The sequence below is a fragment of the Ovis aries genome, chromosome 2 (genome assembly GCF_016772045.2).
Source record: "Ovis aries strain OAR_USU_Benz2616 breed Rambouillet chromosome 2, ARS-UI_Ramb_v3.0, whole genome shotgun sequence".
In the NCBI taxonomy this organism is placed as follows: Eukaryota; Metazoa; Chordata; class Mammalia; order Artiodactyla; family Bovidae; genus Ovis; species Ovis aries.
Window position 1 is genome coordinate 231635701 of NC_056055.1, and position 20885 is coordinate 231656585.

The 20885-nt window shown below is 40.7% G+C and overlaps 1 protein-coding gene across 1 annotated transcript in view; it reads right to left on the reverse strand.

Annotated features, from left to right (window-relative positions):
* DNER (delta/notch like EGF repeat containing) overlaps window positions 1-20885 on the reverse strand; it is a 378787-nt gene that overhangs the window by 248490 nt on the left and 109412 nt on the right. The window lies entirely within an intron of this gene.

Sequence of the window (20885 nt, forward strand, 5' to 3'; positions counted from 1 at the left end):
ATGTGTCTGCTGGATGAACCACAAGCTGACCGAGTTTCTGGAATGCATAGAAGAGCAAAGTCTAAACCCCAAGAACACAAACAAATGGAGCTGTCCTACCCAGACAAATTCAGAGAGAACATAGCATGTGACGTGCCCACAGCAGAGAACCAAGGTGCAGGGCCTCGAGGATGTAACCTAAACAGGTCACACTGGCAGTGAGAGGATATGGGGGAAGCTGACTTTTATCCTGAGAGCAACTAGTTCATTAAAGTCAGGGGTGGAACTCTCCACAAGTATGTGGGACTACACCTTTCTGGTTGACATTTCCCACCCATCAAGTGAAAGAAGCACATTTTGTTTACATCCCCTTTTTAAATTGTCATCAGAAATATCTTTGCCACCTGCCAACTTTCTAACCAACGTTACAACCTGAGACACACACCCTCAGTGTTTCCTGAGATGGACAGGTAACTGCCCTCGGAAGAGACCCTAGTAAATACCATCCTGCCGAAAGCAGTGTCAGCTGAACTCCTCATTTTTTTTCACCTTTTCTGCCTTTTTAATTAAAGTGAGCTGATTTACAACATTGCATGAGTTTTAGGAACTGCACTCCTATTTTGAGAATTTCCTGCACGCAGCATTCATGACATGGTTAGATGGCATCCCCGACTCAATGGATATAAGTTTGAGCAAGCTCTGAGAGTTGCTGGCGTTCTGCAGTCCATGGGGTTGCAAAGAGTCGGACACAACCGAGCGACTGAACTGAACTGAGCATTCCTCTTCCTGAAAGATCCCAGAAGCTGCTGGCAAAGATGATGGCACCAGCCTGCCTTTGCCCAAAAGTAAACTCAATGTTCCTTCTTGCCTTTCCTCCTGGATGACAGAGCAGCACACAGATTCCATGAAGATGCTCCAGCCACACAGCAGCCATACAGAAGCTTCAGGGAAGTCAGCAAGAGCCCAAATACAGCAGCCTCTGTTATTCCAGTGGGTTTGGTTGCCATCCTGGAAACTTTGGGAAGATGATGACATGTATTATACCAGACTGGGGACTCGAGTCAGTCTCCCTCTTTCAAAAGAGCATTCCAGCGGCCTAAACCATTCAACCTTTTTGGTCCAACCACACCGCAGTCATTAAAGGTCTATTTAGAGTCAAAAAAAAAAGATCCTTTAACATTTGTTGGGGGCCCCAAAGTAGTCTCCAAATATTAACATGTGTTGATTTCTTTATTATTTAAATTAGGTGTAAATGACAAATGACACTTCTGTGGGGTAGCAAGGAGCTGCAAAACCAGGCACATAGTGGGTATTCCCTAAATATCTATTGAAACGGAGAGGACCTTGCTTTCATTTGGACCATTCTTCACACAATCTGCCAGGCTTGAGAGCCCAGGATCCTTAAGAAAACTTGGGGCAGAACTTACTCCTGCTGTGAAACCGGGGTCACCTTGGCTCTCGCTCTAAGCTCTAAAGTGCTCTGTACGCTTGTCTACCTGCGTGGCCTCCTGACTACGCTGATGTGTGCTTTTCTCTCTGCAGGCACAAAAATTCCCTCTGCTCTGTTTTCAGTTTTTCTAAACTTAAGTGGAAATAGCTGCTCTGATTTTAACAGCCATCTGCTCCAGAGATGAGGACAAGGGTCAGTGGCTCTGAGGCTAAATCTCAAGTCTGTTGTCCAACGTCATTCACCTGGAGGTAAGCCTTAAGTGGCGCTAGTGATAAAGAACCCGCCTGCCAATGCCGAAGACATAAGAGACTCAGGTTCAATTCCTGGATAGGGAAGATGCCCTGGAGGAAGAAACTGCAACCCACTCTGGTATTCTTGCCTGGAGAATCTCATGAATAGAGGAGCCTGGCAGGCTACAGCCCATGGGGTCGCAAAGAGTGGGACATGACTGAAGCGACTTGGCACATACACAAAAGCCTTCTAGAATGAGCAGCCTTCATACAGAGATCTTCACTTCTTAGTGAAGCTAGGAAGCCTCACCTCCTTAGAAAGGTAGGAAGGGAAAAAAAGATGAAATTCAAGCCACCAACAGCAAGGCCTAGATTGTCGTTCAGCCGCTATGTTGCGTCTGACTCTTTGTGACCCCACAGGCTGCAGCACACCAGGCTCCCCTGTCCTCCACTATCTCCCAGAGCTTGCTAAAATTCATGTCCATTGAGTCAGTGATGTTATCTAACCATCTCATCCTCTGAATCCCTTTCTCCTTTTGTCTTCAACCCTTCCCAGCATCAGAGTCTTCCAAAGAGACGGCTCTTCACAAAGACAGTCAAAGTGTCGGAACTTAGCGTCAGTCCTTCCAGTGAATATTCAGGGTTGATTTCCTTTAGGATTGATTGGTTTGATCCCCTTGCAGTCCAAGGGACATCCCTAGATATCCATTAGCAATTGTTTTTAAGTCCACAAAAGCCAAATACCCCCAAAGAGCATGCATGCTCAGGTTAGTCATCCTAGGACATGGTTGGAAAGAAGCTCTCTGATTGGCTAACATCTACTACCAGGCCAATTTTTTTTTCCTTGAGGAAGCTGAGAGGGTCTTAAACATGAAAGATGAAAGAAAGCTAATAAAGGGATAGAACAGGCTGAGAGTGAATGAGGTCATCCATGGAAGCCCTGTCAACCAGAAACAGCCATGAGTTGTGACACCCAGAGAAGAGGAAAGTGACGAATAGAGATTAGAGTGTCTGCAACCTGGGAGTTAGGGCAGGAGGGGCGGCGGCGGTTTATTCACTAAGTTGCGTCCAACTCTTGTGACCCCATGGACTGTAGCCCACCAGGCTCCTCTGTCTGTGGGATTCTCCAGGCGAAAATACAGTGACTTGCCATTTCCTTCTCCAGAGGATCTTCCTGACCCAGGAATCGAACCCAGGTCTCCTGCATTGCAGGCAGATTCTTTACCGACTGAGCTATGAGGGCAGGAGCGGAGAACAAGGACAGAAAGCCGCCACCACCTTAACTGTGCAGCCCTGTGAACACGGGACTGTTTTTACCTGGAAACAGAAGGGAGAACATTCAAAGTGCATTTCAGGGCATTGTCTTTAAGACACAGAGCAGTTTTCTCAATCATGACAAGATAAACCTTAAATCAGTAGATAGCTGACACCTGTGTAGTCATGTCTACAGAAGCAATACGACAGACGTGCTGTAGTTTCAAAGACACTCAACTCATACAGATGATCGCTTTAAAAACACAAATATTTAGCATTTCCAATTAAGTTATGAAATTAGAAGGGTAGAAAAACCAGACTGGAAAAATAGTCAGTAGGCATAACCATGAGAATTAGGGTTTTTCAGCAAACTCATTTTTGAGCACAGAGCATCTCCTGAACTGTTTTAGTATGTTGATGAAACCAATCACATTTACTAATGCTTTCCAAGTTGGACAATGTGAATTAAGTTACTGCATAAAGATTATAGACACCGTGATTTTCCCGGCATATGTAATACAGGCACACAGAAAATAAAAGCTTAATTGATGGAATTTTCATTACTCAGGACTTTTATTATATCAGATTAAACTGATGGGCAGACCCTTCTCTGGCTAAAATCATTTAACAATTTTAGATAATATAGAATATAGTTTAATTCAAAGGTGAACTTTAAACGGAGGCAGGGGAGAAGGAGAACCTTCAAGTTTCAGAAATGATAAGAGAAGAGGACTCGAAACCAGAGCCATTAGCTGTTCATTGACCACAGGGGTTATGGACCTAGAATAAGACCTAGGGACTGGGGAGCTGAACTCTAGAAATCACGCAGGGATGGAAACGTGGCCATGAGCCCAGGAGACATAGCGGAGCTATACCTGAGTCCATAGTGAAACCTCTTAGGGTCATGCTGCCTGCTTAAAAAAAGGCTAGTGATCTGGAGATCCCACAGGGGAACCAGCTGAAAACCTGGCATAGCTTCAGGGCTTGGGGATGAAAAAATAGTTGTCCAGAAGTAGCCAAGACCTTCCATATAAATATCCCATGAAATTGACAACAGCCCCTTGATATGGAACCCTAAGCCAAGAAATGCACATTGAAAAACTTGATCAGAACCAACAGAGTGATGGAGTGACACTTTCACAACAACAGAGTATAAGACACACACACATGTGCACACACTGACACATACTATAATGAGCTCACAATCCAAAATCACAATTGCACAAGGAAACAAACCACCATCAGCATGTGGAACTACAGGTGAGATTCAACAGAATCCTTTCCCTTACTGCATGAACATACGTTTATATATCTTAGGATAAAATAGATGCTTATTGCCAAATGCCAAAGAATGTTCAAATTGCAGCACAACTGCACTCTTTTCATACGCTAGTAAGGTAATGCTCAAAATCCTCCAAGCTGGGCTTCAGCAATACATGAACCTAGAACTTCAAGATGTACAAGCTGGGTTTAGAAAAGGCAGAGGAACCAGACATCAAATTGCCAACATTCATTGGATCAGAGAGAAAGCAAAGGAATTCCGGGGCGGGGGGGAATCTACTTCTGTTTCACCAACTATGCTAAAGTCTTTGACTGTGTTGTTGTTCAGTCGCTCAGTTGTGTGTGACTCTTTGTGACCCCATGGACTGCAGTGCATCTGGCTTCCCTGTCCTTCACCATCTCCCAGAGTTTGCTCAAACTCCTGTCCATTGAATTGGTGCTGCAATCCAACCATCTCATCCTCTGTCACCCCCTTCTCCTCCTGCTTTCAATCTTACCCAGTATCAGAGTCTTTTGCAATGAGTCGCTCTTCGCATCAGGTAGCCAAAGCATTGGTGCTTCAGCTTCAACATCAGTCCTTCCAAAGAATATTCAGCATTCACTGTGTGGATCACAACAAACTGTGGAAAATTCTTAAAGAGATTGGAATACTAAGCCACCTTAATTGGTCCTGAGAAAGCTTTATGCAGATCAAGAAGCAACAGTTAGAACCAGACATGGAAAAACAGATTTGTTCAAACTTGAAAAGCAGTACATTAAGGCTGTATATTGTCTCCCTGCTTATTTAACTTCTATGCAGAGTACATCATGCAAAATGCAGGGCTGGATGAAGAACAAGCTGGAATCAAGATTTCTGGGAGAAATATCAACCTCAGATATGCAGATGATATGGCAGAAAGTAAAGAGGAGCTGAAGAACCTCTTGATGAGGATGAAAGAGGAGACTGAAAAAGCTGGCTTAAAACTCAATACTCAAAACACAAAGATCACGGCATCTGATCCCATCATTTCATGTAGATGGGGAAAAAGTGGAAGCAGTGACAGATTTTATTTTCTTGGGCTCCAAAATCACAGTGGTGACTGCAACCATTTAATTAAAAGACACTTGTTCTTTTGAAGGAAAGCTATGACAAATCTAGACCACACATTAAAAAGCAGAGACACCACTTTGCTGATGAAGGTCCACACAGTCAAAGCTATGGTTTTTCTAGTAGTCATGTACCGATGTGAGAGCTGGATAATAGAGAAGACTGAGCGCTGAAGAAATGACACTTTCAAATTGTGGTGCTGGAGAAGACTCTTGAGAGTCCCTTGACCTGCAAGAAGATCACACCAGTCAATCCAAAAGGAAATCCACCCTGAATATTCATTGAAAGGACTGATGCTGAAGCTGAAGCTCCAACACTTTGGCCACCTGGTATGAAGAGTCAACTCATTTGAAAAGACCCTAATCCTGGGAAAGACTGAGGTCAGGAAGAGAATGGGGTGAAAGAGGGTGAGATGGTTAGATGGCATCACCGACTTGATGGACATGAGTTTGTGCAAACTCTGGGAAATACTGAAGGACACGGAAGCTTGATGCACCACAGTCCATGGGGTCATGAAGAGTCAGACACAACTTAGCATCTGAACAACAATAACACAAGATGCTTACAGTATATTTGAAACATTTGGAGGATTCCCCACTTAACTTCCTTGATAAACTGGCCTGACACTTTTGATAAGAGGGTTTCTACCAAAGAATACCAATAGCTTATAATAGCTAAGATTTATGAGTATTTACACTGGGCATTGCACAGTTCTCAGTGTTTCTCATGTTTTAACTCATTTCATTTTCACTATAACTCTACCAAGTAAACAGAATTATCTGCATATATATCAGGCTCGGAGAATTATAATACCGGTCCACGGTCATCAGCTAATATGTAAGAATACTAATCCAGGGACTTCCCTTGAGGTCTACCGGTTAGGACTCTGCACTTTCACTGCCTTCAGCCCAAGTTCAAGTTTGGACAACTAAGATCTCAAAAGCTATGTGGTACATAAAAAAAAAAAAAAACCATTAATCTAGGTCAAAAGACACAATTCCAACTCAAACCTCATGTCCTTTTTTCCCTAATTTGTCAAATTGATTTAAAAGCTTAAGTGGAAGATGAAAGGACCGAGTATTTCCAAGATAATTTGAAAAAAATAAGGATACATTTTCCTGATCAGATATAAAAATTTACTAGATGTCTATAATCATTGTAAGAGTATAGTAGTGATACAAAGATAGACAAATTAAACAGTACATCATAAAAGAGAGCAGAAACTTAGCATATAAAGGAACGTACTATATAACAGGAAACGCATTAAAAATCAGTACAGGAAAGATAAAGTATTTAGTAACTGGTGCTCAAATAATTGCTGATCCCTGTAGCTAAAATAAATGTCACTCATGCCATATATATCCATATAAAAATGAATTCCAGATGGATTGATATTAGAATGCCAAAATATATAACCTGAAACCTTTTATATCAGAGCTCTATAAACTACAGCTCACAGACCAAATCTGGCCTATTATCTGATTTTTGTACAAAAGTTTTATGGGGACACAGTTGTTCCCACTAGTTTACATATTGCCCATGGCTGCTGGCATAGAGTTGAGCAGTTGCACAGAGAAAATGTGGGCAGCAAAACCTAAAATATTTACTCTCCGGCTTTCTGCTGAAAGATTTGTTGATTCCTATTCTAGATGAAAATATAGGAGACTGTTTTCATGATATCAAAGTCCAAAAGAATCTCTAGAGTAAGATAAAATATGAATATATTAAACTGAATAAAAATTTAAATAAATGAACTAGAGTTACATCTGACAACCATGGGAAAAAACCGCAATAGTGAGTGAAAAAAATCAAGTTGCAAGACAGATGCAGAATGACTCTTCTATGGACATTTTATATCTGTGTTGTAAAAATATGAAAATGCAGAGAGAAAGCTTACATATCACCAACTCAGAATATCAATTCTTTCTGGAGAGGAAGGGAAATAGGGTCAGGGAGGAGTTTGCAGCTTACACAATTAATACACAGAAATCTGGTGCATTTCTATACATTAACAATAAAAGATCAGAAAGACAAAAAATAATCCCAGTTCAGTTCAGTCACTCAGTGGTGTCCGACTCTTTGCAACCCCATGAATTGCAGCACGCCAGGCCTCCCTGTCCACCACCAACTCCCGGAGTTCACTCAAACTCACGTCCATCAAGTCGGTGATGCCATCCAACCATCTCATCCTCTGTCATCCCCTTTTCCTCCTGCCCCCAATCCCTCCCAGCATCAGGGTCTTTTCCAATGAGTCAACTCTTCGCATGAAGTGGCCAAATCAGAAAGAATAAGATACCTAGGAATCAACCTACCTAAGGAGGCAAAAGACCTATGGTCTGAAAACTGTTAGACACTGATGAAAAAAATCAGAGATGACACAAATAGATGAAAAGATATACCATCTTCTTGGATTGGAAGAATAAATATTGTCAAAATGCCTATACTATCCAAAGCGATCTACAGATACAATGCAATCCCTATCAAATTACCAATGGCATTTTTCCCAGAACTAGGACAAAAATTTTTTAATTTGTATGGAAACACAAAAGAGCCCCAGTAACCAAAGTGATATGGAGGAAAAAAAAAAAAAAAAACAGAGCCAGCTAAACCAGGCTCCCTGAGTTCAGACTACACTACAAAGCTATAGGAATCAATCATATACACACTTTACTGACTTCATTGATGAGCTTTAGTAGTTTTCTCATAGAGCCTTTAGTATCTTTAGTATCTCATAGCATGTATAATATCTTGTCATCTGCAAACATATTGGGGCTGGTGGATTTTAATTGTATCTGTTAAAAAAATCTGAAGCAAATATGACATAATGATGTTTGCTGAACCTCAGTGGTAGATACTAATCTGTGCTTTTTTGTGTGTTTGAAATATGTCTTAATAAAAATTAAGTTGAATCTGTGATCCTCATCATTAACAAATATTTATGAATACTTGTGTGCATTTATCTAGCCCAGAGCTCAGAACTCTATGATTTACAGGCCAAAGCCAGCCCACCATGTCTGTCCAGCCTGTGAAGTAAAATGACTTTACATTTTTAAAAGGTTGAAAAAAATACAAAGAAGGGAAATATTTCATATCATGTGAAAATCATGTAAGGTTCAAGTGCCAGCATCCATCAATAAAGTTTTATTAAAATTTCATTAAAATAAAGTTTTATTTAAAAATTAGGAATAAAACTACCATGAAAAGTGTTCATCACTCAGTTGTGTCAGACTCTTTGAGATCCCAAGGACTATAGTCCATGAGGTTTTTCTGTCCATGGAATTCTCCTGCCAAAAATACTGGGGTAGGTTGCCATTCCATTCTCCAGGGGATCTTCCCAACCCATGGATCAAACCAGGGTCTACTTCATTGCAGGCAGATCCCTTACCATAGGCTCTAGATTCATCCACCTTATTAGAACTGACTCAAATGCAGTCCTTTTTATGACTAAGTAATATTCCATTGCATACATGTACCACAATTTATTTATCCATTCATCTGTTGATGGACATCTTGGCTGCTTCCATATCTTAGTTATTGTAAATAATGGATAAATAAGTTGTGGTACATATATACGTATGTGGCATGTACATGTAAACAGAATATTATTTGGTCATAAAAAGGAATGCATTTGAGTCAGTTCTAATAAGGTGGATGGGTCTAGAGCCTATTATACAGAGTGAAGTAAGTCAGAAAGAGAAAAATAAATATTGTCTATTAGTGCATATATACGGGATCTAGAAAGATGGTACTGATGAACTTATTTGCAGGGCATCAGTGGAAACGCAGACATAGAGAAGAGTCAGATGGACACAGTGGAAGGAGAGAGTGGGGCAAATTGAGAGAGTAGCACTGAGACATAACATACACATGTGAAACAGAGATAGCCAGTGGGGATTTGCTGTATGACACAGGACGCTCAGGCCAAAGCTCTGTGACAACCTAGTGGGGTGGGAGGTGGGAGGGAAGTTCAAGGGGGAGAGGACATATGTATACCTATGGCTGATTCATGTTGATATATGGCAGAAACCAACACAGTATCGTAAAGCAATTATCTTCCAATTAATAAATAAAAATTTTTTTAAAGAATACAAAACTTATTCTTGGCTGCTCCCACCCTAGATCAGCAGAGCTGAGTAACTGCTACAGAGACGATATGATTCACGAAGCCAAAAATATCTACCGTTCAGCTCTTTGTAGTAAAAGGTTGCTGAGCCTAGCACTAGGCCAGAGTCTCTGCTCCCACTGTGCTGGCGAAAGGACTCAAATGATAAACACTGTAGACACATCAACACTGTCACACATCGCTGCTCATATGTATCACCTAATGCAGAAAAAGACAAAGGCAATTTATCTACAATCCACTTTTTATAGCTTGAATTTTTAAAAAAGCTAAATGATTATAGAGCTCCCTCAAAGAGACAGAGGTAATGTCTGGAAATACTTTTACTATCCTCTTCCCCAGAATTATATCACCGATTCAACTCATCAGCTAGAAATATTCAGGACATGAAACTTTATCCATCAGAAATCTCCTGAGAAAAATCCATCAGTCTTGCAAAAACCAGAATAGGAATTAAAGTAACTGTTTAGTGGTAGAGATGACTCTTTTACTGTTGTTAGTGTCTCTGGTTCTGTGCAGAGTTAAGATATTAAAACTGACCTGGTGCCATCTGCTGTGATGAAGAAAAGTTATCAGACTTTGGAATGCGCCACACCCAATACGCCTAAAAAGCTCAGGTCCAGAAATAAACATGGATGTGTGTCCTTTATCAATGAAGAGTGTGAATGGTACAGAGAAGGCAGTGTTTGTGGTCCACTGTGTCATGGTGTAGATTTTGATAAGAAACACTCAAAACAGCCCCCAAATCAGTGAACCCTAAATCAAGTGGTTTCCTGAAAAGCAGTCAGTTTGCCTAGAAGAGTATTAGCCAGACACCCGTTCACCCGTCAGGACTGAGACCCATGTTCAGAAGGATGGTCTGTCTTCCGTATCTTTCAGAGGGGCATCAGCAGCTGATGCTCCTAAGGATGACCCAAGGCCCTAGAGATCACGATCCATGGGTTTCCATTGCTCCATCTGGCCATGCACAGAGGACAGCATTTCCTTGACCATCCACAGCATACTGGAAGACCACTCAACAGGACCAACTTCCAGGCTAGGGTCCTTCCATTAGACTGGCACACTTTGGGCAACTCCAAGCCATTTGCCCACTGTCTGATGGCAGCAGCCAGTGCATACACTCCTATATCTACAGTTCCCATACTGGGTGTCAAACATCATGGGCCGTTGCAATCAAGTCACAACACCACCCAGGATTATGCAGATTTCCTTGTAATTTTCTAGGAGAACGCAGGACACACAACATCTACCAGACATCGAGAATGTCCAGCTGGAGGTAGTTCATAGCGCCACCATTCTCTTCCACTACACTTCTTTTTACAATTTATTTTATGGACGTACAGTTGATTTACAATGCTGTGTTAATTTCTGTTATACAGCAAAGTGATTCAGTTATCACTGAATGGAAAAGAATATGAAAACTAATATACATATATATGTATATAACCTTTTTCATATTCTTTTCCACTATAGTTTATCACAGGATACTGACTAGAGTTTCCTGTGCTATACAGTAGGACCTTGCTGTTTATCCATTCTGTGTACACTAGTTTTCATCTGCTAATCCCAAGCTCCCAGTTCATCCCTTCCCCACACACCCTCTCCTGTAGCAACCACAAGTCTGTTTTCTCTCTCTGTGACTCTGTTTCTGCTTCGTAGATAAGTTCGTTTGTGCCATATTTTAGATTCCACATATATGTGATAACATATGATATTTCTTTCTCTTTCTGACTTACTTCACTTAGTATGATAATCTCCAGGTCTGTACATGCTGCTGCAAGTGGCATTATTTCATTTTTATGGCTATTATTCCATTGCTTATATATGTATCATGACTTCTTTATCCAGTCATCTGTCAATGGACATTTAGGTTATTTCCACGTTTTCATTATAAACAATGCTGCTATGAATATAGGGGTGTGTGTGTCTTTTTGAATTATGGTTTTGTCCAGATATATGCCCAGGAGTGGAGTTCCCACTACTTTTCTTTTGATGCCATCATATCTTTTCAGCTGGGTTTGCAGCAGTTGCCATGATAAAAAAGCAAATAATCCATGAAAGTCATCATGAACAGGAAATGAGGTGGTGGTGATCAATTTGAGGAGCTGTGAGTACCCAGAAGGCACCACATCCCCCTTAGAGGTTATCTGAGAATGAGACAACAGTTACCATCTTTTTCTTTCAATGCATGTGCATTATTTTTTCAAACAGTTACAAAGTTGTTAGGGCCAAAGTTGGTAGTCCTAACTCTACTCACAAAGATTCTCTTCTTGACCAAACTCTCCTTAAGCTCTAATGAATTTTTCAGTGAAAGTGAAAGTTGCTCAGTCACGTCCAACTCTTTGCGACCCCATGGACTGTAGTCCATAGAATTCTCCAGGCCAGAATACTGGAGTGGATAACCTTTCCCTTCTCCAGGGGATTTTCCCAACCCAGGGATCAAACCCAGGTCTTCCGCATTGCAGGCAGATTCTTTACCAGCTGAGCCACAAGGGAAGCCCACTGAATTTTTCAACTAGGTCTCAATTTTTGAACTTCTGTGTTTGTATCTACACTGCACAGTTTTAGCAAGAATCCTATTAGGTCGGTTTAACCAAAATCTCCCTGTGCCCTCAATGTTTCCTGTGAGTAATTTTCCATCCATTGATACCCACCTCCCTCTGTTATAAACTCCCATTTGCCCAGGCTGTATTCATAACTAAGCCCAGTTCTGTACTAAGGTCCCTTTTCCCTAATGCAATTGTCTTGAATAAAATCTGTTTTCGCTCTTTACCCACTGTCCAGCTCTCATTTTTTCTTTAATATTGTTTTGTAAATGGAACCACTAGATATTTATTTTTGGCCTAACATTCTGTGAAAAATTTACTGTGATGCTAAGACCACCATAAATAAGGCAGTTTGAGAACCTCTGGCTTATATCCAAGAGGCTGTTGTGAGGTAATCCATAAAAGTTTTGCATCGTGTGTGTCGCTCTATAAATGACTTCCATAAAAAGTAAATTTCTGCCACTTCAAATTATAGAAAGTACAACAATCTGGAGGCTCAGCTGTCTACTTCTCTTCATCTCCTAAGAAAGCCAAATAGCTGACATTTCAAGAAAATTGTATACAGGGCAAACAAGAACAAAGTTACTGATCAATGACTGAAATCAATGGGTTGATGATGCATGAGACTGACCCAGCTCTGAGCAATTCCATACCACTGTGAGAAGCAGGCAGGCAAAAAGATTTCATCTCCAGTTTAGGGAGAAAAAATCAAGGTCCTAGGAGATCACATGAGTTCACAGGGTCCCTAAGTGACAGAATATTATTCAGCCATAAATAAGAATAAAATCTTGCCTTTTGCAATGATATGGATGGACCTTGAAAACATTGCTAAATGAAATAAGACAAATCCCATATAATCTCACCTACATGGAGAATACTTTTTAAAGAAAGCTCATAGATACAGAAAATAGGTTGCCAAAAATGGGGGTGGGGACAAAATGGGTGAAGAGGATCTAAAAGTACAAAATTCCACTTATAAAATAAGTAAGTCCTGGGGATGATGACTATACTTCACATGTGAAAGCTGTTGAGAGAGTAAATTTTAAAGGTTTCCATAAGAAAAAGCATTTTTCTATCTACGTATGGTGACAGATATCCACTAGACTATACATTGTTGAGAATATCTTGCAATATATACAAATATTAAAATCTACATGTGAAACTGAAAGAAAGTGAAAGTGAAGTCGCTCAGTCATGTCCGACTCTTTGCGACTCATGGACTGTAGCCCACCAAGCTCCTCTGTCCATGGGATTCTCCAGGCAAGAATACTGGAGTGGGTTGCCATTTCCTTCTCCAGGAAATCTACCTGTGATATACCTCAAAAATAAAAGTGTTAGTTGCTCACTCCTTTCCAACTCTTTGTGACCCCACAGACTGTAGCCTGCCAGATTCCTCTGTCCATGGGATTCTCCAGGTAAGAATACTGGAGTGGGTAGCCATTCCCTTCTCCAGGGGATCTTCCTAACCCAGGGATCAAACCCACGTCTCCTGCATTGCAGGTGGATTCTTTATCATCTGAGCCAACAGGGAAACCCATATACCTCAAACTAATAGGTCAATTATACTTCAGTAAAACAAATTAATTTTTTAACGTCCCAGAGAGCAATACACTCTAAAGGCAGAGGTGTCTGGTAGGGCCAGCTACTGCCAGCAAGGGTACCTCAGGTCAGGGAGAGGAAGGTTATGAGTGAAAAATTTCAGCAGATTCTGGAGTAAGGATTTGCCAGCTGTCCACCGCAGGTGTTCACTGAGAAAGCTGCAGCTCCAGCAACCTAGCTTTGGGCCCAGCACAGACTGGAATATTCTAGGATCACGCTCCTTTGCACCTTGCAAGAATGACCTGGAGATGGGAGTTGGCAGCACCCAAGTGCTCAGCTCAGCTTCTGTTCTGACCAACAATAGGCTCGATGAGTTCCAAACCACTTATGTTTGATCATTGGTGCTCACCTCTGAACTTCCTGGTGGCTCTTTGGTTAAAAAAAAAAAAAAATCCGCCTGCCAATGTAGGAGACCCAGGTTCCATCCCTGGGTCAAGAAGATCCCCTGGAGAAGGGAATGACTATCCGCTCCAGTATTCTTGCCTGGAGAATCCCATGAACAGAGGAGCCCGCCAGGCTACAGCCTATGGGGTCATAAAGAGTTGGAAACAAGTGACGAGACGGGTTCAAAATTGGAAAGGAGTACGTCAAAGCTGTATATTATCACCCTGCTTATTTAACCTCTATGCAGAGTATATCATGCAAAATGCTGGGCTGAATGAAGCACAAGCTGGAATTAAGATTGCCAGGAGAAATATCAAAAACCTCAGATAGGAGATGATACCACCCTCGTGGCAGAAAGTAAAGAGGAACTAAAGTACCTCTTGATGAAAGTGAAAGAGGAGAGTAAAAAAAGTCAGCTTCAAACTCAACATTCAAAAAATGAAGATCATGGTGTCTGGTCCCATCACTTCATGGCAAATAGATGGGGAAACAATGGAAATAGTGACAGACTTTATTTTCACGGGTTCCAAAATCACTGCGGATGGTGACTGCAGCCATGAAATTAAAAGACACTTGCTCCTTGGAAGAAAAGCTATGACCAACCAAGACAACAAATTAAAAAGCAGAGATGTTACTTGGCTGACAAAGGTCTGTTTAGTCGAAGCTATCGTTTTTCCAATAGTCCATGTATAGATGTGAGAGTTGGACTATAAAGAAAGCTGAGTGCCGAAGAATTGATGCTTTTGAACTGTGGTGTTGGAGAAGACTCTTGAAAGTCCCTTGGACTGATCAAGCCAGTCAGTCCTAAAGGAAATCAGTCCTGAATGTTCATTGGAAGGACTGATGCTGAAGCTGCAATTCCAATATTTTGGTCACCTGATGCAAACAATTGACTCACTGGGAAAAATCCTGATGCTGGGAAAGACTGAAGGCAGGAGGAGAAGGGGACGACAGGATGAGATGGTTGGATGGCCTCACTGACTCGATGGACATGATTTTGAGCAAGCTCCAGGAGATGGGGATGGAGAGGGAAGTCGGGCGTGCTGCAGTCCATAGGCTCTCAAAGGGCTGGGCATGGCTGAACGACTGAACATATGTGTTCACCTCCAGATCCTGTGAACAGTTCTATGAATTTATTATATTATCACATCTATTCACATATATAGGGAGAACAGGATGAACTAATATGAAATTTGAAAGTGACAGCCCCACCTGCTACATCACTGTGTGTTATACAGCAAGAACCTAGTCCAATATACAAAATTATTTTTACTACAACATATGTTTGCATATTTAAGACAAAGTACAAGTGACCCACTGTAAAACAAAACAATGACTCAGCTCTATTTAAAATTCTATCACATTTGTGTCCTCGTGACAAGGTTTACATTGCAAAACATCTGAGATGAAGTCCACTTATCAGTAATTTTATGGTCTCTAATTCTGCAGGGAAGATTTTTGACAAACAACGTTATTAAAAGATATAATTTTGCCAACTATAATATAGATTAATAGCCAGCTAACTCTATAAATATTGCTTCCAAAAATAGAAGTTTTGCTGGTAAAGGGAAGAAATGAAATCCAAACAGCATTTTCAATACCTGCAGTAGCATTTTTAGTAGTTTGGTGATCAATGGATACTATTGTAAGAAAACACGAGCAAGCATTCGAATATGTGAGTGCAAGAGTCAGATTATCTAAATTATAGTCACATTATCCTCAGCTTATGAGATGTGACCCATCAGGATACTGCGTCGAAAATAAAACTGATGATAGAAATTCTCATATATTGAGCGAATGTTCTGCAGCGGTGCTATAATCATTACAAACATTGTTTCTGAACGTTGAAATGTCCCTTTAGGCAAGTGTTATCAACTCTATTTTATAGGTGAGAAATATGAGACTCAAGAGCCACGAACATATCACAAACATACAGCAGAGTAAAGAATCAAACCCAGGTTGCTTTTACTATGTTTTACCTTTCAAAACAAAAAAAAAGATGAAGAGCTGCTAAGTCTTTCAGATGATTTTTTTTTCCCCCTATTAATCCTTCACCTTTCAGGAAGGACAGCTAGAGTCAGGTGAATCCAAGCACATCTTTGGATACAAATGACTACACCTATTAAGGCCCAAAATCATTAATCTTCATTTTAGCTGCCCCTCAGAACTGCTGAGCCTTAAATTCCTAATTATACATGCTGAGGAAGGCCTTCAGGGCATAGCCAAAGCAAGTAAGAAGTAAAGCAAAAATAATTTTACATTTGGGCACCCCCCAAAATTTGTGATTTATACTTGAAGATGAGTGTCTGGGAATTTAATATATGTCAGAAAAAAAAAATATGAAACACAACTAGATGGAATGTTCACGTTTTCCCAACTAGATGGAATGTTCTCCTTTTTCCTAACCTGCCCAGCCTCTCCAACATCCACTACCCCTGAGAGCAAATGGGGCCAGTTCGATGCTCATTCCACCCTCAGCTTCATCTCTGCCCTGCTTCCTAACCTCTTGCCAGACCCTCCTATGGGACAGTTTATTGGCAAAGTCACAGTTTCTTGGAGCAAGAGGAAGGTTCATGGACCAAAAAGACTTTCTTGCAGTTCTGCTGGGACTAGACCAGGGTTGTCACTAAGCTAAAGGACCAGTAAAGAACAGTGCTAACAGCCTGGGCTCTGGGGCTTGGGTTCTAGCCCCACCTCCTCTGCTGACTGAACAGAGATGTCGAATTGCAGTTTCATCACATATAAAATCAAGGTGACAGTCCCCACTTTCCTCATGGCTGATCAGGAAAATCGAATGTACTGGGTAATAGATTTTGGGCTTCCCTGGTGGCTCAGTAGTAAAGAATCAGCCTGCCAGTGCAGGAGTCTCAGGAGACATGGGTTTGATCCCTGGGTCGGGAAGATCTCCTGGAGAAGGAAACAGCAACCCACTCCGGTATTCTTGCTTGGGAAATCACACAGACAGAGGAGCCTGGTGGGCTACAGCCCACAGGGCTGCAAAGAGTTGGATACAACTGAAGTGACTTAGCACACACATAGAAAACACAAACAAGCCCTGCTTCTTAGAGTGATATTCATTATAAAGTGGTCATCTTTGATCCAGGGTACTGATGTCAAAATGAAAGCACACATTACATACCATTTCAGTCAATTTCACATACCTCCCCAAAAATACACTCATAGACAGTGTGTGACCCTCCTTCCTGTCCCTGTGCCTATAAACACCACTGTAGAAGAGAGGACACTGCCATGGTGAACTCCATCCACTGTAGAGTCATGTCCATCTCAGGGTAAAAGGAGAGAGTTTTGTAAAGGCTAGGCCCTTGGAAGGTCTGACATCTACAGTGCAATTAATCTCTAATACCCTGGGGTGACACCAAAAGAATTGACGCTTTTGAACTGTGATATTGGAGAAGACTCTTGAGAGTTCCTTGGACTGCAAGGAGATCCAATCAATCCATCCTAAAGGAAATTAGTCCTGGATATTCATTGGAAGGACTGATGCTGAAGCTGAAACTTCAATACTTTGGCCAACTGATGCGAAGAACTGACTTATTGGAAAAGACCCTGATGCTGGGAAAGATTGAAGGCAGGAGGAGAAGGGGATGACAGAGGATGAGATGGTTGGATGGCATCACCAACTCGATGGACATGAGTTTGAGTAAGCTCCGGGAGTTGGTGATGGACAGGGAGGCCTGGCGTGCTACAGTCCATGAGGTTGCAAAGAGTCGGACATGACTGAACAACTGAACTGAAGTAACTGAACACCATACACAAAAATAAACTCCAAACAGTATAAAGATCTAAATGCTAGCATTAAATACCATCAGAGTTTTCAGGAAAATATAGACTGAACATGCTTTGGTGATAATTTCAAGAGAAAAAAGCAGATTGGTACTTACCAGTGACAAGGAGAAAAAGAGAATGAAAATAACTGTTTAATATATAAGGGGTTTTACTTTGGGGTAATAAATGTTATGGAACTAGAATGATGAGAGGATTATACAACATTATGAATGCATTGTTTTCCACTGAGTTTTTTACTTTGAAATAGTTAATTTTATGTGAATTTCAAAAAAAAGAAAAGCAGGCATTGCTACCTCACATTAGTTTCAAAATATGCAAATTGAATTCCGTAAATAGGAAATCCTTGATCCTTGATCCTACTTGATCTTATTTATCAAAGTTCAACATTAGCTTGATGCAAAACATCAGGCTAGAGAGCACGTTGACTTGAAAAGAAAAGAAATTGCACCCTTCCTTGATTCTATAACAATAAACCTGCATTTGGATAGATATTATGACACAGTTTCCAGGATTTAGATCCAATTTATTCAAATAATTGCAACCTAATTATATAGAACTATTTAAAATACCAATTTGCTTCTCATTTGCATTAAAACTTTGTCACCTGTGACAATTATTCCAAATATGTTCTCATAATTTAGCTAATGAAAAATTAGTTATTTTTCAAATTAGTTTTGCTTAGATACAACTGTTCTTGGCAACTTAACAGTGCTCTGAAAACTGATGCTAAAAACAGACCTATCAAACATATTAGTCGTATTCCTTCATACTTCAAATTTTTACCAGAAAAAAAAATTGAATTTGTTTTCTAAAATTGTAAGTAATTTATTCCCGTACCTCATAAAGAAGCCAGAAAACAAGAGTGTGTGGTAAGCATGAAAAGGGGTCTGGATCAGAAAGCCGTCCCCAGTTCTCTGAGCCTGGACGAGTCACCTGATCCCTAAGCTTTGGTTTCTGCATCCGTCAGATGAAGATAACCACCCTTTTCCTGCATGAAAGGCTGCTCCGAGTGGCCTTCAGAGCCCAAGAGCTCCATATTCTAATAGGCAAATATTTCATGTATGATATTCATTACAACTCCTTTTTTTTTTTAACTACTTACGCTACCAGCCTGGAAATAGTTGATCCAAAATTCCATAGTTTCCAGAGGTGATGGAAATATTTAGTATTATTATACAAAGAGCTACATGGTATAAAGGCCCCCAAAGAAGTCAACATTTCCAGTCTAGAGAGAAGATAATGCGAATTCAAAGCAATTGATTCGGGCAAGAGCTCTCACCAATTCCTCCGTGAGGAAAAGACAAGACTAAGACAGAGAACACACCAAATATGTTTTAACATGTGTTTTATATGTGATGCCAGAATATATGTGAGCTCAGTAATTCTCAGCACAACTTCTGCTGGCTTCATGAAGACCCTTTTTCCAGGACCCTCACATAATGTGAAAATGTAGCTCACCACGTATCAGCATCACAGAGCTGAAGCCTGAGTGATTAAAACAGGACATGCAGGCCACCTCCTTGAATTCTGACTCCAGCAGGTTCAGTTCTTCCACCCAGCAACATGCTCCAGTGGCCTTTCAAATTCTTATGTTGCAGATTTCATATTCTACTTGTGACTCTATTTGTCGACTATGGTTAAAAAATTTAGTAAAATTGCTTAATTTAGTAATTTGGAGGCATGTCAATTAAGTAACTGTCATATAAGCCAAATGAAATGATATTTCTCTTTCTAAATTCTTTTGTGTTTTTCTTTTAACACTTTAATGTGGTCTCATAGTCTAATCATAATTTTGTATATTAATTCACCTACTTAGCACACGCTATTAAATATAACTGAAAATATAACTATGGTTTTTCCAGTAGTCATGTATGGATATGAGAGTTGGACCATAAAGATGGTTAAGCACCGAAGAATTGATGCTTTCAAATTGTGGTGCTGGAGAAGACTCTTGAGAGTCTCTTGGACTGCAAGGAAATCAAACCAGTCGATCCAAAAGGAAATCGACCCTGAATATTCATTGGAAGGACTGATGCTGAAGCTGAAGCTCCAATACTTTGGCCACCTGATACGAAGAGCCAGCTCATTGGAAAAGACCCTGATGCTGAGAAATATTGAAAGCAAAAGGAAAAGGGGACAGCAGAGGATAAACTGGAGAAACAGCATCCCTGACTCAATGGACATAAATCTGAGCAAACTCCAGGAGATTGTGGAGGACAGAGAAGCTTGGAGTGCTACAGTCTGTGGGGCTGCAAAGAGTCGGACACAAATTAGTGACTGAACACAACAAAACATCTAAACTGTCTCAGCGTCTCAGCATCTAAACAGAAGAAGTAAAGGAAAAAATTAAATATATATGTATATGTGTATATATACATATACATTACATATACAAACTTTATTCTGTTGGAAAAATCACAAAATTGTCTTCAGGATCTTTTCTAGACAACGATGCATGAACAATCATGAAGGGTATTAAGGCCGATATTATTACCCTTTGCCCATCACCAAGTCAAGAATCCTACATACTTTCCCTCTGAAGAGAATGGCACAACTCGCCCAGGAGACATACAAGGGCACTAAGACCCGGAGGAGTGAAATAAGTTACTCATGGTCTTAGAGCTGGGGCAAGTGTCTCATTCCCTAACCCCGTCCTCCTCATCACCGTGAAACAAATCCATGACCAAAGGGGAAACAAAAGTGCGGGTGACGGGTTTCAGAGAAAAATCATCCAAAGCAATCATAAGAATGAAGAAAACTCAGGAGAACCACCAAGATCGCTTCTACATCAAAGCATCATTCAGCATCTAAGTCATGTTCATAACAGAAATCAAAAACCTTACACAATAGCAGCTGACATTTAGTGTGTGCTTAGAGCATACCAGACATGTGGCATATATTAACTTATTTAACCTCCTCTAATAGCATATATTAACGCTATTTAACCATAGCGTACCTATGAGGGAGACACTGTCATTATCCCCATTTTACAGACCAGGAAACTGAGATCAAGTGGTTTGCCAACTTGCCAAGGGAACACAGCTACAAGTGGGGAAACAAAATCAGAAACCAGGAAGTCTCCAGAACCTGAGATTCTAACTATGCCACACTGACATAGTCCTTACATTATCCACTATTTACACAATGG